The sequence below is a fragment of the Perognathus longimembris genome, chromosome 3 (genome assembly GCF_023159225.1).
Source record: "Perognathus longimembris pacificus isolate PPM17 chromosome 3, ASM2315922v1, whole genome shotgun sequence".
NCBI lineage: Eukaryota > Metazoa > Chordata > Mammalia > Rodentia > Heteromyidae > Perognathus > Perognathus longimembris.
In genome coordinates, this window is record NC_063163.1 from 2,434,926 (window position 1) to 2,454,475 (window position 19,550).

The 19,550-nt window shown below is 43.7% G+C and overlaps 1 non-coding gene across 1 annotated transcript; it reads right to left on the minus strand.

Annotated features, from left to right (window-relative positions):
- Nucleotides 1-489: 489 nt before the first annotated feature.
- LOC125349847 lies at nt 490-596 on the minus strand. The gene has a single exon (XR_007210643.1). It is a non-coding gene; the product is annotated as a U6 spliceosomal RNA (small nuclear RNA).
- Nucleotides 597-19,550: the final 18,954 nt, after the last annotated feature.

Genomic DNA, 19,550 nt, shown 5'->3' on the forward strand with positions numbered 1-19,550 from the left:
GGGAGTGAAAACTTGGGTTTTTAATAGTAATTCATTTGTAAACGATCTTGAGCTAATTTTTCCTTCTAACCTCTTGGTGCTTAGCTAAGTCTACCCAACTGATTTACTCTATTCACTTCACCCTTTTTAAAAATTCCCTATGTTTCCTGTTCCTTCTACCTAGACTACCTTTCATTCGTGTCCACCATGGCGTTCCTTGTATTTCTCAATCAGCTTAATCTCTGCAGCAGCAGATCTTACGTAATCTGTATCTACAGAGTTATTCCAACACCCTTGTCATGAACCATTTTCAGTCTACCTTCTGGGAAACTTTGTAGTTTTGTGTTCCTTGTAATTTTCAGCATAGTTAATATTTATATCAATTTACTTTTCGGTTTATCTCTTGGGTCTTATGTTTTATGAATGTGTTATTAATACTTTAAGAGTACAATTCTGTTGTATTTTTATTTTTTATTCTTTAAATATAATGTTATTACTAAAATATCATTTAAAAATATGGAATACTTCACAAATTTACATGTCATTCTTATGCAAGGGCTGTGCTAATCTTCTCTGTATCATTCCAATTTTAGTATACATGCTGCCGAAGTGAGCACTAAAATATAATTTTGTTGTTATTACTAAAGTGTTGTACAGAGAGGTTACCATATCGTAATTCAGGTAATGAGTACTACAAGATGCAAAATGAACTGTGTCCACTGATGAAAACTGTTTAGATGAGTTTGGGTTTGTAATCAGGAGTCTGCTCAGGCAAACTATGTAACTTTTCCTCTTCTATGCATTAGCATAATTAGAGGGTCTATTTTATTGTGTTGTTTAGAGGATGAAGTGTATGTGTGTGTGTGTGTGTGAAAATAATTTTTGAAGATAGTATGAGGAAGCAATCAGCAGAGATTGTGGTAATAAAAGCAGCAAAAGAAGACAAATTTATCCGTGAAAGGAAACCTCACGACCGCATTCCCAATCTTTTTGTAGCCTGTGGAGAGGATATTTTTTTTTCTCCTCGGATTGATGACATCTGGGAACTTTCTGCTAGTGATGTCCAAGATGCTGCTATTGGAACCTGGCTAGAAAATACAATAAGTAATTACCTAAACTAAAATGTTAATGGAGCAGAGGTTGAGAAAACTTGTTTGAGAAACTACTAAGATGTAATGGGAAAGGCATTGCGCGGCTGAGGATAAGCCCTGGTCCACGGGTAGCCACAGCTGCATTACGACTCAGCTTTCCAGCCATAAAACATGCTAATCCCTGCTTGCTTGCCTTTAAAAGGGTCAGTGTGTGGGTTAATTAGTGTTTGCGGAGTCTTTTGAAGATGTAAAGTCCTATGGTGGGTGCTACTGATTATTAATTAGCTTTCTGGAGACCTAAGCTGTGGTTCTTCCTGTTCTCCACCTCAGCCAAGCCTCAAAGACCTGAGCAATACTGAGTTGTTTTTGGTAAGTTGGAGGATTTATCATTAGAGAGGTAAGCACCAGAGATCTAAGCCCATTTTAGATAGCAGGACTACAACTGTACAAATATGAAGGCTCACCAAGATCAGGAAAATGATCAGATTTGCTATATTAGAGCAGATTTCTTGTAGCTTTCAATACTGTATGTACAAGAAGTAGGAAACCGGTTTTGGTGATTATAGAGAAATGAGGTAATTTAGAGAAATAAATTTCGGTTATTTATATTTATGAACTTCCCCTCTCTAGCCCATGAATCACAGTGACACCATAATAGTTTTGGTAAGAGGAATACAATAAAATAATTTACAAAACACTAAAAAAAAAATCCCCGGAGACCCTGGATTTGATTTGATTTTTCTCCCTCCTTACATATGAAGTATAAATCCTGTGTTATGAATTTCATTTCATACTTGGATAGTGTGAATGTTTTTAAGTTTCAAGATAGCTCTTGGTTTGTCCTTAATGATCTGGTCATTTTGCTTTTAGAACACAAAGGATAATGTGGATTTGCCCACATACATATTTGTGTCCTGGCAAAAGGCCAGTAGTGCTCTCTTTTTTTTTTTTTTTTGCCAGTCCTGGGCCTTGGACTCAGGGCCTGAGCACTGTCCCTGGCTTCTTCCCGCTCAAGGCTAGCACTCTGCCACTTGAGCCACAACGCCGCTTCTGGCCGTTTTCTGTATGTGTGGTGCTGGGGAATCGAACCTAGGGCCTCGTGTATCCGAGGCAGGCACTCTTGCCACTAGGCTATATCCCCAGCCCGAGTAGTGCTCTCTTTAATGACCTCAGTACAGCATGGATAACGTATTGCTTGGCAACTGTTGGGATCCGCATGAACTCAGTGTCCCTGTTGAAGCATCAGTCAGAGGCCATGGGATTTGGCTTTGCCAGAGTCCCACAGAGCACCACTGCAAGTTGGGATCAGCTCCGCGTTCACACTGCTGACTTGCCTTCCCAGTAAAATCTTGGGTTTGTCCAGGGAAACTCAATTTGCGTTCCCCATTCTCTCCAAACCGAAGAACAGAGGTGAGAAGGTGGTTGCTTTGGGGAAGAGCAAAACTGAGGAACAGCTCGGAGAATTCTAAGAGCGGAGCTGGACAGTGGGCAGAACGGAAAAGTGACAGTGAAAGCTGTGTAACAGAGTGCCGGCTCCCATCCTCGTACCCCTAGCCAGGAGGGGAAGCTGAAGGCCCCACCACAAGGTAAGCCAGGTGCCCTCGTGACACAACAGCCAAATCCACACCACCCACAAGCCTCAAACCCCGGAGTGGCGATTTGGCATGTCAGTATCTTCCCCAGGCTGATGTCCGATGGGCTGAGGCTAACCTTCTTCTGACCACAGTACACAACTTAGCCTTTGCCCGTGGCAAGCTCTGCTACTGAGCCATCAGTGCATACCAATTGCTGGCTGCCCAGCAGGCTGGAGGATTGTGCTGCACCCTAGGAGGGCTGGAAATTAAGAAACATTTGGTGATTGGAGAAGCCTGGGATCTCTAACCTATCAGGACCCGGGTAACAGAATTGCCATCAGAAGCAGACATATAGAGAAAAAGCTTTTCATTTATTTTCTGTTTTTATTGTAAAGGTGATGTACCAGAGGAGTTACAGTTACATAGGCCAGGTCATGAGTACATTTGTTTTTGAACAGTGTCACCTCTTACCTCATTTTAGGAAAACAAAACAAAAACAACCAAACTTTTAACTCACTCCTTGGCGGTTGGGGAGGAGAATCTTACGCTGGAAACCCCACCAAAGAGCTTCATTCCCCAGGGAACATTCCAGAAAACAAACAATCTAGCCTCCTTGGGTAGATATGGTCGCACTATTTTGTTGACTGACAAACAACCTGTGACCAGGCAGGCAGGCTTTGGGACTGAGCCCCCTATAAGGAGGCTTAAAGGCTGGAACTGGGTTTAGGGGCTTCTGGGCTACTTAGCCTTCAGAGCCCACCATTAAAAGGAGCTGAGATGACAAAGGTAATGTCTGCAGATGCGTGGCAGTGAGGAAGCCTGGTGAAACGCTGCTAGATCACCCAGCGTACATGCTGTTACAGGTAGCCCGTGTGGCCACTGTCACGTCTTAGCACTTGAATGGACTCTTTGGGGCTTCGGGCCTAGGTCTGTGGACTACTCAGTGTCCAGGGCCTGTTCCCTAATTCTGTGCTGGTACTGATGAAGACAGTGCACTCGCACTGTCCTTAAAAGTCACTGGGATATGTTAGTAGTTTAACGTTAACCTCTGCGTCTTCCTTGCTCTTTGTCCCGGGAGCCAATCCAGATGTTTCCTTCCACTCATTTTTTGAGTGGGCCAGAGGTAGGAGGTGGCTGGTGTTTCCTGATTCTGTAACTTTCTGAACAGTAATGGGAAATATAAGAAGGTCAAAAGACAGTCAATAGTAAATTGAGCTGAAGAATGTTTAATTCAGCTATAAAAATGTATTGCATGAATGAATTTCACCTAAACATCTGAAGGATTTTTTTTTCAAAGTGAGAGATTGTCCATAATTAAAGTGATAAATCTTTCACGAGCAGTAATTACATTATAGTTATAAGTGATGATTATGTAATATAATTGTATTATAGTAAATTACAATAATATATTGCATATATTATATTAGACGTAATATATACACAATACACTTTTTGTTTAGTTTGGCTTGGATACATTATGTATACTGAGTACTAAAGTCAATGTAAGTATGTTACCTAGGGAATTAGGAAGGTCTAGGGAGACTTAGTAATCATATACATTTTTATTTTTTCCATACCAGTACCAGGGCTGGACTCAGGAACTTTGGCTTATTTTTCATGCTTTCTTGGCTGGTGCTCTACCACTTAAGCAACACTTCTAACCCAGCCTTTTGCTTGTTAATTGGAGATGGAGTATACATACATATATGATATATATATATATATATTTTTTCTTTTTGTTTGGCCTGGGCTCACTTCTAACTCATTCCCCAGGATTCAGCCTTCTGAGCTGCTGAGATTACTGTGCTGAAGCAAGTGTCCGGTGATAAATTCTTATTCTTCATTCATAAGAAAGTTGACACCTACTGAGATGACACATTCTATGGTATTAAAATACGGATAAAAGCATACCTGAATATGGTCTATATTATGACGACAACACTCAAGGGAAAGAGAGTGACATAAGTAAGTGACATTAGAAATGTATCACCAAAAATATTATAAAGGAAGAATATGGAGATTAATATTCCAGCCCTTCCCACCTCTCCTCTGTGAGCAGTGATGTGCAGTAACTCTGACGCTGGCAGAAGAGGGGCGTGTTCCTTGCCAGTCTCACGAAGGGAGAAGGAGCCGCCCCTCTTTTCTGGGGCCATGGTGGCCTTTGCTGCCTTGGACTGGCAGAATATGGTAGAGATGGCGTAACAGAGTTCCATGTCTTACCTGTGAGAACCTGGCAGTTCCCACTTGGTTTGGGGACTCTGAATCGTTAAGTCTGATATCCAGCTGCCTCTTGAGGAAACCCTCTAGTGAGTCCTTGAAACCGTGCAAGGGAGGCCCAAGGGAGGTCATCCTTCCGGCCACCTGTGCAAGATGCCATCAGAGACCATCCAGAGAGACGGGGTGACAGCTGACCTCAAGACGGTGATTCCCTGAACTCTTGTTTAAAGCCACTAAGTGGTTTGGAACAAACAGCTTTCACAAAAGATAACCAGAAACCCCTATTTTGGATGAATCCTGGGAAAAAGCATAGCAATATCATTAATAACTTCTTTTAAAAAATTTTTGATTTTCAAACTGATGTGCAGAGAGGTTACAGTTTCATACATTAGGCATTGGATACATTTCTTTTAATAACTTCTTTTACAAAAATGAATCTACATAGTAACTGGGTAAACATACTGTTTCAAAGTATAACTGAGCAGTGCGCGTGTCTCGAGGTTGCAACCCGAGGGGATCAGATCCTGTAATGTATAGGCACGGATGTTCTCCTGGGTGATAGCCTCGGGTGTGGCTCTAGCTGCTGGCCCCCTTGCTGTGGTCCAGTATAGCAGCCTCGCCGGGGAGATGGTTAGAAAGGAGTCTTGTTGGCCCCCCACAGCTCTCTACATGGGAAACGGTGACAGAGTCCCAGGGATTCCTCAGCACAGTAAGCCCCGAGAAACACAAGAACTGTGACTTCTTCAGAAGCCAAGAGAGTCTATGTGAATGAGTTAGAGAGGAATGTGCTGTGCTTCAAGGTGGGAAGTTTCTAAACTACTTGGGCTGTGGTTAAATCTAAAGGGAACATCCTCGCCATATTGTACTCTCCCTTCCCCAATAATAATAGTTTCTATTATCGTCTATCATTTCTACACTCTATCACTTGTCAAACTGTTGCTATAGGCAGGATATCTTAGCACCAAGAAGAAATGAATAGAAAAAAAAATATGCTTTCACGCTGGGACATGCGTCTAGAACACATATAGTGAAATGCTGAATTACGTTTTGTTCTTAGAGTGTTTGCTGGTTTGTTCACTTGAGCACCGGGGATGGAGCTCAGCCTGGAATGTCTCCCACGGTCAGATAAGCCAAGACCCAGATCCCCTCTGGAATTACTGGCCTGTGCCACCACCACAGGCAGCTGAAAATACATCTTATACAATGTAGGTGAGTAGAAAACAGGAAATGTTACCACTTACAGAACAGTTAAACTTGTTCTTGTCTCTCATGCTGGAAAAGAACAGCCTGAGGAGGGAAACAGAACTAATGAACACAAGAAGTTCTGTAACAAACTTGGCACCAAGTGCCATTCCTTAGGCCCAGACTGCCCAGGTCTGGTCACGGGCTATTCTTTTGGCAGCTTTCCACTGCTGCCACCTTGTGGTCAATGTTGAGTACTTCCGTCAGTCATACTGTTTTAGTATTCATTTTCTGTTATTATCTATCTATCTATCTATCTATCTATCTATCTATCTATCTATCTATCTATCTATCTATCTATCTATGTATCTATGTATCTATGTATCTATCTATCTATCTATCTATCTATCTATCTATCTATCTATCTATCTATCTATCTATCTATCTATCTTTCTATCTATCATTGGTGCTAGGGCTTGAACTCAGTGCCTCATCTTCCATCTCTAGAAACTCTGGAGGTAGGACCTAGAAGCCTATCTTCTACAAAGACTGTCAAATCCACAGCCATATGTTAACACCTGACATAAAGAACCCACCCACTATACCCCACTCAAAATATTCGCAGTGAAAATGTCATATTATTATATACAAATATTCCACGAAGTTTCATGAAAGCACCATGTTAAGGATTTAAAATCTGTTTTTGAGTTTGACTCATTTTTTTAAATTTAAAAATATATCCACAGTGGGGACAGAGTTTCTTTTTTATTGTATTATAAAGGTGATGTACAGAGGTTTTTTACAAAAAACCTCTTAAATATAATTTTATCATTATTATGAAGGTGTTGTACAGAGTAAAGATATTAAAGAATATCCTAAAATTTCCCCCAGGAGATGCATATAGTTTTCTACTGTGTAATATTGTTTATTATTCACTTGATCTATCTAGTCGATGTATACTTGTATAAACATTAGGGAAAGCTCTGACTGAGACCTATTGAAATTTACAGTGTATTTGACTTTTTAAGCAAGGAGTTCCATAATGTACAGATATTAAAAGAAAATTGTGGAAAACTGGAGTTTTAGGAAGTTTCTTTCCCATCACATCAACACAAAGGAAAGTTAGAAACAATGAAACGCAAAGGAAACAGGTCTCTGCTTATTGACCTGGAAGTATTTCCACCTCAGGGTAGGGTTCTGTTCAGTGTAATGTAGGCTAGATGTTTAGATCCCTGGGACTGACATGCTTTCTATCACCCAAGGACCATCTCTGCTTGCCGTCACAGCCCACAGCTCTTCACACCCCACTGTATCTCAGACACGCACGGTAAAACCGGGCCTTACCATATCCCCGGGCTCTTGTTTTTGGTATCTGAAGAACATCTGGGTAGTGTTTCACGATTCAGAATTATACTGAGAGAAGACCAGTTGCTCATCCTCTACTTAGGTTTTATCAGCAACTCATTCTCTTATGCCCCCAACGGCAACGTGAATATCCACTTGATAACGCTTCATGCTCAGCTTTGATGACTGGATGCGTAACTAGAAGACAGATGCTCGGCTTAAACACATTCAGAAGATGTTCTCCTCCTCATCGCGCTCTCTGTCTGCTGACTTGGGGTCTGCGTTCTAATTTTAGGGAAAAATAAGGTCAGCAGTAGGCAGGTAAAACAGATTGGAGAGTCGTCGCCAGCTTCGAGGGAATTAAGGGAGCTTCCTCAAGGGCAGGCGTAGGCGTGGCGCTGGAAATGCCTGGTTCCCTCCTTCCTATTTAGAAGGTGGCGCTTGCCAGGGTGACCTGTCGGCACGCAGATGCACTCGCGTCTGCCACTCCGATTTCCGATAGAACTGAGCAAAGGTGGCACAGAGCCCTTCCAGACCCAAACTGTTAGAAGGAGGCGGTGCCTCTCCACTTCCTTCTCCTTCCTGCTCTGCTCAAGAGGCTGAGGTAGGAACAACTCGGACTCAATGAACCATTGGGGAGAATGACCGGTGGCAACCCCCAGTGATGGTGGAGATGATGATGGTGATGGTGGTGATGATGATGGTGATGGTGGTGACGATGATGGTGGTGGTGGTGATGATGATGGCGATGGTGGTGATGATGATGGTGATGGTGGTGGTGATGGTGGTGATGGTGGTGGTGATGATGGTGATGGTGGTGATGGTGGTGATAGTGGTGATGATGATGGTGGTGATGATGGTGATGATGATAGCGATGATGGTGGTGATCTTGATGGACACATACGTGGTTGTGCAGAGCCACTTTCCTTCTTTTGAGACTTCATCACAGGTTCACCTGCCTTTTTTTTGAAGATAAGAAAATGGTACGGAAAGAAATGGAACCAGGATAGAAAGGACAGGGTGGAGGGGAATCACAGAGACAGACAGCCCCAGTTCCCATTCCCCCGTGGCTGCTCCCCACGTTCAGCAAGTGCTGTAGCATTTGGGGGAATGCAGCAGCATCTTTTGGTTGAAAAATTATTAAATACATTTCCTTACTGATTTTTTTTTTTTTTGTATAAAAACTGCCCGGAAGGCTCACTCCAGCAGCTCACTATGTGTGGTGGTGGGAGAGCCTGCTGGCAAGGAGAGGCCAGTTTATACTGTAAAGCCCCGGTGAGCAGCGTGGGCTAGCGGAGCTGAAGAAGGGGCGAGAGCTGGGGGAAAACGCCCTCTCATGTCATCACGATGGAGTTCGATACGTACAGTGGGATCCTGGGAAAGGAAGGCTTCCCGAAGGCGAGGGGACGGTCCGCCTGCCTCCACATTTCAAACATGAATCAAACCGTTTCTTTTTTGCCATTCTTGGGCCTCGAACTCAGGGCCTGAGCACTGTCCCTGGCTTCTTTTTGCTCAAGGCTAGCACTCTGCCACTTGAGCCACAGCACCACTTCTGGTCATTTTCTATATATATGGTGCTGGGGAATCGAACCCAGGGCTTCACGTATATAGGCAAACGCTCTACCGCTAGGCCATATTCCCAGCTCCCTCCCTCCCCATATTTTTTTTTTTTTTTTTTGGCCAGTCCTGGGCCTTGGACTCAGGGCCTGAGCACTGTCCCTGGCTTCTTCCCGCTCAAGGCTAGCACTCTGCCACTTGAGCCACAGCGCCGCTTCTGGCCGTTTTCTGTATATGTGGTGCTGGGGAATCGAACCTAGGGCCTCGTGTATCCGAGGCAAGCACTCTTGCCACTAGGCCATATCCCCAGCCCCCTCCCTATATTTTGATTAAGGATATTTTAACTAAACTACAAATGGAAAGTAATTTCAAAAAGCAGATACAATTATCTCTTATAGATTAAAAATAATCGCGTGGATGACACAGACGCGGGCAGCAACGGGCTGTGCAGAGATCAAGAGTGTTGAAATGAGACACCGAGCGGTGTCATTTCACAGTCCACCTACCTCAGGGTGGTAAGGGCAGCCCGCGGCAGGAATGTCCAGAAAGGAGCCCAGTTCCCTTCGGTGTGTTGAAGCAATCTCCTTAGCGTGCTCCTTCTGTTGTCTTGGTGACTCTGCTGCCATCCGAGCATCTTTGTCATGTTTTACATTGGCAACTGAGGGTCTAGGAAGAAGGCATTTTGTAGGTGTGCGGCTCACACAATTTGCTGGAGCTTGCTCCTGTTGCAGTGACTAGCTAAAGAAATAGTACCTGATGAAAATGCTGTTTCAATAGTCAATAGAGTGACGCATTCAAAAAAAGACCAAACTTATACCAAATGGAGTTCTGTAGTGCTATTGTGATATAAAATTAGATATCTTACCACCAAATAAGATATGTCCAATAATAATAAGATGGTGGTACCAGTTCAGCAAAGCTTTTATTAAGATATCGTTAATTCAGTGTCTTCTGTTCTCCTTTTCCACGGGTACAGGAGCTAAGAAATAGAAGAAAACAAAGGAATATAAAGTAATTGTGTATGTGCAGATAAAAACCTTAGGTAGTTATTAATTCTGAATTTGGAAGAGATTTTATTAAAAAGCCAAGGAAAGACTCGTATATGAGTACAACTGACCTAGACAGGATGAATCAGATCACAAAGACTTAAAATTTCAAGCTAAGGGCACTTTCCATTTAGACCCACAAGCTAAAGGGGAAGTAAGGAGGCGTTGTAGAAACCCTGTGACCACAGGGCTCAGCCAAACGATGCACCAGGCTGGCATTCCAGGGCAGGATACCATGGAGGGAAACAACGCCTTCTGCAGGTATTTGGCGGGGGGGGGGGGGGGGGCGGGGGAAGGGAACAGTTCGTTTAGGTCCTCATGCTCTTTCACACACTGCACAGGAGATGGACTATGTCTTTTTTTTAATTCTCAGGAGTGTCTCCAAACGCACCACTCTCTCAAGCTGAAACCACCTTCCCCGGCCCCCAAGGACACACGCCAGCCACCCTAGCGCTCTGCCCCTGGAAGTCCGTTCTTTCTGTCATCCACGCTGCCAGGGCAGTGAGGCCCAGAGGCTCACGGGCAATGGTGGAGGCCTCCCACCCCCGCCTTAAAGGACTGTGACCCTCGTGGGATTTTAGGGAAGAAGTTCCAGGTAAACTGTGAGGGGATAGGTAGGTTTGGGAGTGATGGAGGAGAACGATGAAACAGGTGACGTGAATCAACATACATCGTACTCGCAAACCGGCAGGTTGAGTCGAAAGCCCTTTGTACACGTATTTAAAGAGAATAATGAAACTTAATCGGGAGTCTTCCCATATTTATCTGTTCACTGGAAAGTAATGTCAACAGTACGTAAATATCCAGGCTCTGACCACCCCTGGGGCCACGACTGTGAATCCTATCACTCGCCTGGTCTGCTGAAGACGTGCCCAGGGCACTAGAGTAGCGCTGTGTCGATGGAAGAAGCGGCTGGGCTGTGGGTGAGCCTCTGGACGAGGTAAGGAGCTCCTCACGGGCACCGTTTCTCCCCGTTGTATTGTCTCTTCTCCAGCTACCGTCCACAGGCGTGGCCATTCTATGGAAACGGGGTTGCCTCCCCGCTCGATTATTCACCCTGACTTTGGCATTCCCTAGACTGTGGGATAGAAAGCAGAAATGCCAGCTGTGGCCTCCTGCGCCGCAGGCTGGCATCCCCGCCTCTTCCCGTTGTGGGTCTGGCATCGTCCCGTGGCTCCTGCACTCCGTGCTGCTACCCGGGAGTGCGCGCCGGGGGGGGCTCCCTGGGCCGACGCGATCCGTGAGAGGAACCCCGAGTCGAGCCGGTGTAAGACAGCTGTCCACAGAGCCCAGGATGTGACCTTATGCTCAGACGGAGAAGAGGTCGTTGCTTTTTAACGTTGTGTTGGTGCCACCAGAATGAGAAGGGAAAATGCAATGAGATCCCCAAAGACATCATCCACAAATAGTCGCCGTCAGCTCACGGCGAGTTCCTTTTACCTGAGTTTAACTGTATTTCCTCTGTCTTCCCCCACAACTGTCATCACTGGGCTATTGATTCAAACCCCAGACTTATTAGCTTATCTTGTTATATGTTATTCCATATCACAAAAATCCTTCCTAAAGCCACCAGAACACTGTAAGGAATGAAATAATTACCCATCATCCAGGGTGAGCTTTCTGGCAGATGCTGGGGATTAAGTCAGTAGCAAAACCACCAGCCTCGCTGCACCTCTGCGGAGGGAATGATGGCGGCCTGCCACGTCCCCTGACTGGGGTGTTTGGACAATGCCATGAGCTGTTCTGCTTGCAGAGGGAATGCTATTGGTGCTTGTATCAGTGTAAGGTTCGCCAGAAAGGAAACCCGCCACATGGTGCAGGCAGAAAGGAGTTTATTGGGGGGAAAGAAAACTGCCAGCCCTCACAAGATGGAGGTGAGGGGAGACAGTGGGGAAGGAAGAAGGAAGAAGGGAAAAGAGAAAAGAGCAAGAGAGAAAAGGAAAGAGAGTGAGGACCGTGTTGAGCCGGATAATATGGGGAAAGGTGGGAGGTGTGGCCAGGTGGATTGGATGTGACCTCAGAGAAGCAGGAGGTCACTCCAGGCGTGCCGGTTACCTAGGTAACTCAGGTCCTGGGCACAGACTTCCACAGGTGGGGGCATCTGCACGGAGCCCTCCCAGGGGTGGACCTTACAAGAAGGAGTTAAAGGTTACACTTAGTTAACAAATTATTTTTCTCAGAAAGCCATTACTGAGACTAAAAACTAAAGACCAGAGAGCCTTAGGATTAAAAAAAAAAAGTGTGCTGGGATAGAAACATTTTAAATCTCACATAAGAGTTTTCTTACTTTGAATTTTAAATCTGTTTTCATTGTATAGATGTTATCTTTTGAGACTGTGAAGACACGTATGGACCTGATGATGTTCTGCTCCGATTTGTAGCGATAATGGCAAAGCCAGTATGCCCCTTGTCAGGTCTTGGCTTCCACGAGATGAAGAGGAGCCGGGCAGGGAGGGAAGGTCACAGGGACCTGGACACTATCTGCCAGAGCCTGTTCCACCCAAGCCACCAAACGTATATGTGATTCAGCAATCTGAGATCTGCAAGGCAGTTACAATGTGTATTTGCTGAGAACATTGATTAACGGGCATTAATGAGCTAGGCAGAAAAGTCATTTGGTATTTTGGTTGATGTTTTCCCAAAATATGTACTAAAAATGGAAAGCAAGTACAAGGACACAGTGTCTGACAGAAAAACAAATCAATCAAGTTTATTGTAAGAAGTCATTCTACTTGATATTTATATAACATCTCCCTTCTGATGAATTCAAATCAGTTGGCTTATAATATCAGGCTCTGTTGTTCAGTAAAGTTGAAATATTAATGGGCCATAGAGGCAAAGAGCTGCGCTCTGTCCCCAGAGGCCTCGGCTATTCAGCTGTAGGAGGGTGGTGACATTAGGGACTGCTGGTTCCTTTCATACCGACATCACTGGTGTGCCGCTTGCCGGTTAGAGAGATAAACTCTCCAGGCTCCAATGAGCTGCTAGATCTACCTCAAGGAGTGGTTGTCAAACTTTACCCTATTGTGTGTGTGTGTGTGTGTGTGTGTGTGTGTGTGTGTGTGTGTGTGTATCAAATCAGGACTACTGCTTTCAGGAAAAGAAGAATGCCCCGTTATTTGATGACTTAGACAGAATCAGAACTGAGGCCTGGACAGACCTACTGTGGCAAACCCATGTTCTCAGTATTTCAGACTCCGCAGTCAGCCTCTGGCTCTGGCTTGGGCCGAAGTTCCGAGGCTTCTTTGTGGGTAAGGAAAAGTCTTTCACTGTGAGTGTTCATCATTGTAAGCTGACATCTATGGAAAAGAAAGGAGGATGATTCTGTCTGTCTGTGTTTCTTCTATTTTAACCCTACAAAATTAGATTCTATTTCCTTTCCATTGTAGGAAAGAAGAGCTGAAGTTGCTATGAATGTATATATCAGAATTGGGAAAATAGCTAATGAGAGGAAAATAGACTATGTGCCAGCAGCCCTTCATTTCCAACAGAATATCGAATTTTTCGGTCCCTTGAGAATTTGAATCTAGGAGATGTGAATGGAAAATAGTGCAGCTGTTTTGGGTTACTCTGCCCTGTGTACACTGATCTTATTTTGCTTTTCCTTACCTCAATCTCTTCTCCCCTTTTCAGCAGGACAAGTCTTGGATTGAAATTTAGAAGGTCCGGGTTGTGGCAATGGGGGCATTAGTGGATATTTCCAGGCCAAGTTCCTATGCTAAAAGCAAAATCATGTTTCTTTTGGTATTGCATAATTTCTAGAACCTTCCATCTGCTCTGAAGTTCTACATTTGTACTCCCTAGATTTCCATCTTTTCTTTCTCCTCTTTCCTCAGCTAGAGGATACCATGATTGGCATCTATCTGCAGTAACACAGGTTCCTCTGACACCATTGGAATCATGCCTTATCGCCATTTGAATTTCCTCATGAATTGTTTTTATCCCAGGATTAACTTTACTTTGCATAGTTTAGTATTAGGCATTTTCTTAGATATGATATGATTCAAAGACAATTCACCCCAAGGGGCCTAGAAGATTCAAGTGCCTGGCCTGTGTGAAATGGATCATTAAAATTGGGAGGGAATAGTCATAGTTCTTCCTTGCTTTCGATTGGTTCCTTGGCTTTGTAGATAGACGGGAAGGATGGTCTTGAAATGGGCAGAATTGCGCGTCTGCCGCAGAGCTGGGGAAACGCGAGGCTGTATTTTCTAACTTGGTGACTTTGGCCTTCATCCATGCTCCTTTGAGAGAGAGAGAACCCAGTTTTCACTGGTCCAGGGGCTCCGAGAAAGGATGCATGCTAATCACTTCTGTAAATAACTCTTGGGGAAGCATTTTCACACCTGCCTCGGGGGACTTGCCACCTTGGGGGATGGCGCCGCAGTGCCTTTCGTCCTCATACCTTCAAGGATCCCATATGTTCTGAGATTCTATTTGGGGATACGTACTTTCAAATCACGAGGAGTTATATTTCCTAAGCTTTACATATGAAATCCTGCCACAGCCTTTCCTGGGCTTTCATAGGAATTTATCTCTGGCATTGATTCCGAGCTTAGAAATAGTATATAAAAGATACAGCTCCAAGGACAGAACCTAACACTTTCCAACAAAGAACCAATGGTGGGGGGAGATGAAAAGATTTTAAAGGAATATTTATATTTTTCCTTAATATTTGGTCAGGTTACATTTAATCTTCGTATCACCTATTATTTAGTCCTTTAAAGATTTTTATGCCAAAATATTTCTAAATAAGAGAAGGTATTTTATCATATCGATGTCAACTATTTAAATTCATTTTATTTAAAAGAAAACCAGCTGTCGTCATACTTATCTTGCCGTCTGCATTTCCTTACAGTATCCCTGAAGTATGGATTTTAACCAGAGTATTTCCCTTTTTCTGGTGGTCTGATATTGGGCAGTCACAAATTCTTTGTGTCTTGTCTTATACATAGCACACTTGTGTTTAAATTCATCACTTAGGTACAGTAAGAGAATGTCAGAATCTCATAACAAAAGAGTGTTGTAACAAAATCGCACATGTTGCTGCTCTCGTGGTCTGGTGCCATTGTTAGGTAGAATGGGGGATACTCACGCTAGGTGCTGTGATCTTGAGAGAGCAGCTCCTTTAAGCACTGCTGTCCAAGGACACTCAGGAGCAACCATCAGGAGGGCGGGATGGGATGCTCAGTGTGGAAACACCAGACGAGAGAGGACGACCTGCATCCCAACAGGTGGGCAGGTCAGGAGACTGAAAGGCCTCGTCACCAAGCTCAGATTGGCCATCAGTTTAAAAAAATGATAAAGTGTCTATTTCCAGAATGTCCCAGGAAGTATTTTCAGACTGTCATTTGCTGTGGGTAACTGAAGCTGTGGAGTGATCAAAGATGGGGAGAGGATACCATCGTTACCGTAAATGCCAAGAAGCTTGTATCACCGTCCCTTTGGACATATAGCCAACCGTTTCAGCCTCTTCTACGGGGTGAGAGATTTGCATTTATGTATGAGTTGAGCCTCCCCGTGGCCTCCCAGTGCTATTAGTCGAATACTTAGAGCAATAGGCTTTCCTTTCTTTGTTTTGTTTACGTTCTCAAACAACATGGTAATGGTAATTTCCTAGAGTGGGAGCGATTCCTGATCTTTCCGGCAGGTGGCAGCATCTGGTACCACAAAGGCTCAGAAAAATCTGTGCCAGCGCACACACCCTTGTCAGATGGGACCGCCTTTTCTCGTCCTGTACTATGAAAGTAACATGTATGTACATGAAAATGACTGAGTGGCATTCGTATGGAAGATAACGTATCATACTCGTGTACTAGGCTTACTAATAAAAGAATTGATGGATCAAACAAGCCAGTGAAGTCAGAGAGAAAGTGGGAGTTAGAGAGTATGGAGGTGGAGCTGGCTGACGGGTACCTGGCTAGGATATGTGGATTAGGAGGAGGAGACACCGAGATTCTCTGTGAGTACAGAGCATCTCGGAGGAGCACCCTCCCAGGTGGGGTGGAGATGGACGCAGAGGTCTGGATCACAGTGAGCTCGTCTTCCTCGTGTCTCTCAGCTTCATTGGCTCCGTCTCATTCCAGGATGATTTCCTGGCGCTGGTTTTCTCTGTTACACAGCCCCGCTACCTGGGAATATGACTGAGTTCCAGGATATTTGCATCCAAACCTTATTTCTGTGAATCTTAGGAGGAACAAGGAAACCTAAGGGTGACAGTTTATTTCGTTAGTTCTTTTGAACTGGACTGTTTCCAAACGTTAATTTTTAGAAATTTTTACTAAGTACATTTTAACTGGCATATAAATGCATAAAACTGCGATATTTATGAGGCACTATGCGGTTCTGTGATACATGTATCCAGTGCATTATATTCCTATTGTGCTAAATATGTCTACTTCCTGAGACTTTTATTATATGGTGAAACATTCCATGCACTCTCTTCTAGTTTTATAAAATCTACATTGATCATTGGTGCATGTAGTCACACTACTATGCACAGTCCATCAGCTTTGCTGACTCCTTTATACTTCTTGTACCCATCCACTAACCAATTTCCATCTCTAACACCCCTACTTTACTCACCTTCTGACAGCACCATAAGTTTTATTTATATGTATGTGATACACATATGTGATATTTCTTATTCATATGTACATATGTATACATATGTGTATTCATGCCTGCATGCATGTATCCTCATGCCCTATCCCGTGTGTGTGTGTGTGTGTGTGTGTGTGTGTGTGTGTGTGTGTGTTTGTTTATGCTGGTCCTAGGGCTTGAATTCAGCCAGGGCTCTGTCCCTGAGCTTTTGTGCTCAGGGCTAGTGTTCTGACATTTGAACTGCAGCTCCACTTTAGGCTATTTGGTAGTTAATCGGAGATAGGAGTCTAACAGACTTTCCTGCCCAAGCTAGCTTTGAACTGTGATCCTCAGCTCTCAGCCTCCTGAGTAACTACGAGTGAGCCACTGGTGCCTGGCTATGATTTGCTATTATCTGAATACAGCCCTCATTCTGTACTTGGTTTGCATTTGTTTCCAAACCCGACAGCATAGACTCTTATCTCTCCTTCTCAATAGAGCTTCTTTAACTAATATCAATATTGGTCAAAGGAAAGGCAGCATGTGGAGGCAGGAGAAAGTCAGGAGGGGGAAATGAACAGCAGGTTCATAACCTACGGACTTGCACTGTTAATTCTTTGATATACCTTTGCTGGCCACGCCACACTTTTCTTTGACAGGTGGGGCCCATGCATTATCTAACTCTGTGCCCTTCCCAGCCTGATCCACAAATACATAGCCCAAAGCTTGCTCCCAGCAGGAGTCCGTGGCTGTGGTGCATGGACTGGTTCAAGGCAGAGCTCAGATGTTCTTGGTTCTTCACACGCAAGCCCACACAACACTCACAGCGGGCTCCCAGAAGCCATGGAGCAGTGGGAGGTGATGAGCTACCTCAAGTCGAGATTCCTGTTCTCATCTGGGGAGAGAATTAACAGCCGCCAAACGCGGCCATGGAGAGAATCTGGTTATTCACTGAGCTTCTGGGCAAGGAGAGGGAGAGTAAAAAGACAGAGAGCTCAGGCCCCGATGCTCCCACTCTGAAGAGGTAGGTGGCTCTTCCCATTGTGGACCAAGGTTCTTTGCTCTTCATGCTGTTCTCACCCACTCTGAATGAATGAATGAATGCAAAGAAAATGAACCACTCGTGTGTGGGAACTTTCAGATGGACGTGAGTGCATTCATTCATTCGTCGATTCTTTCATTTATCATTTAGATTGTGCTGGTGGAGGTTGAAGCCAGGGTTACCCATATACTAGGAAAGTTCTTTATCACTGAGCTCCACCCTTATGCCCTGGACTGTATGTTAATGAAGGGAAAATACGAGTGAATGTTTGGGGTTTTCTCTATGTCAGTGTGGAAGTGTTCAGGACCAGCCATACCTGGAGGGACAGGAGATGCTCAGAATTTGTGGCATCAAGCATGATGTAGGACATTAAGGATGCTTGGTGCCTATCCATCAAGTGTCAATAGGAGGACTTTAGTATGAAAATCAGCCTCCCAGTGCCCTCTTGGGGGAGGACCACTGCTTTTAGAGTCATTGCTTAAAACTTATTATGTAATGGTTAATGTTCTTGAGTCCCTTTCTACCTCAGCTTTTTTTTTAGTGGAATCTAATTCTTATCTTTCTCTTAGTGGTGATTCTTTGAAGGCCAATACCATTTCTCTACTGAATTGAATATCAAGACATAAATTTATAGGCCCTTTAAAACTGTGAATAAGCCTGACTTATGAAACAGTAATCATTCTGCACATCACCTTTATAACAATAAAAGAAAGTGTGACTAAAAGCTAAGCAAAATGTGCTGAGAGAAAGAAGAAAGTGGAAGTTTTCAACAATGTCTCGTTAGGAGACCACAGTTATTACTTATATGTGACAAAAGGAACTGGCTGGGTAGTAAACATCTTTGACAATGTCTATATTTCACCTTAAAAGATTTCATGCTGACAGTGCATGAACTGGCAAGTCAATACAAAATGCTAAAGTAGAATAGTAAAAAAAAAAAAGTAAAAAATTTACCTCAATACTCAGGTTTTCTTCTCACAGATCTGAATTTAGTCAGGTCTATATCTGAATATAACCAACCATTTATATCTGCATGTAATCAAACATCTGTATGTGAATGTGGTCAAACATCTATATCTGTAAGGCACAGGGGACACAGGAAAACGTTAAGTGGCAATAAGAGGATATAATCAGGAAAAGTGAAAGATAGAATATTAACACGACGGCAAACCGTTCTGATTTTAAATAAAAACAAATGGAGGAGAGACTATAATAGATTTAAAAAAATGAGCAAAGCACAATGTTGGAACCCCATTGACTCAAAATTCAAACAAATGGCTCTTAAAGACTTTGTATACAATTGGAAGGTTTGACACTAATTTATGTTATTATTATCCTTATTGTAACAGCATTGTGTTAAGAAAACATACTTGATAGAAATATGTGTTAAAATTTGTACAGATAAACTGGTGTGCTTTAAAATACTCTGCTGGGTATTTCCGTTTCTAGGTGTGGTAGAGTAAGTCCCAGTGTAGACACATCCTTTATCCTGTACATTGAACTATGGATTAAAAAAAATTCTATAAGCTGCATCTAAGTAACCTTACTCTACAAAACTAAATAAAAGAGAAGTAACTCTACTCAGAGGCATCAGAAAGCAACCAAGGCAGCCAACACTGGAAGGTCAAAGATTGCCCAGAGCAAATAAAACTAACTACTGAGCTGAGGCTGACCTTCCACACTCAATTTCCCCCTGAAGCATTCTGTGATTTTTAAATTAAGCTGAACAAGAGCTGAGAAGCCATGGAGAAATCTGAGGAGAAAATGAGTGGCTGCACTGGGGTTTTGGCTATTTCAGAGCTCCAGGACACGAAAGTCTAAATTCAGGCTGTCAAACCAGCAAGGACTTGGCAGAGCCGTTCCTCTGAGAGAAAGAGGTCTGGGCAGGATGAACTTGGCCATGGAGTCACTTTTCTACCTCAGAGCTTCGCTTCACTCT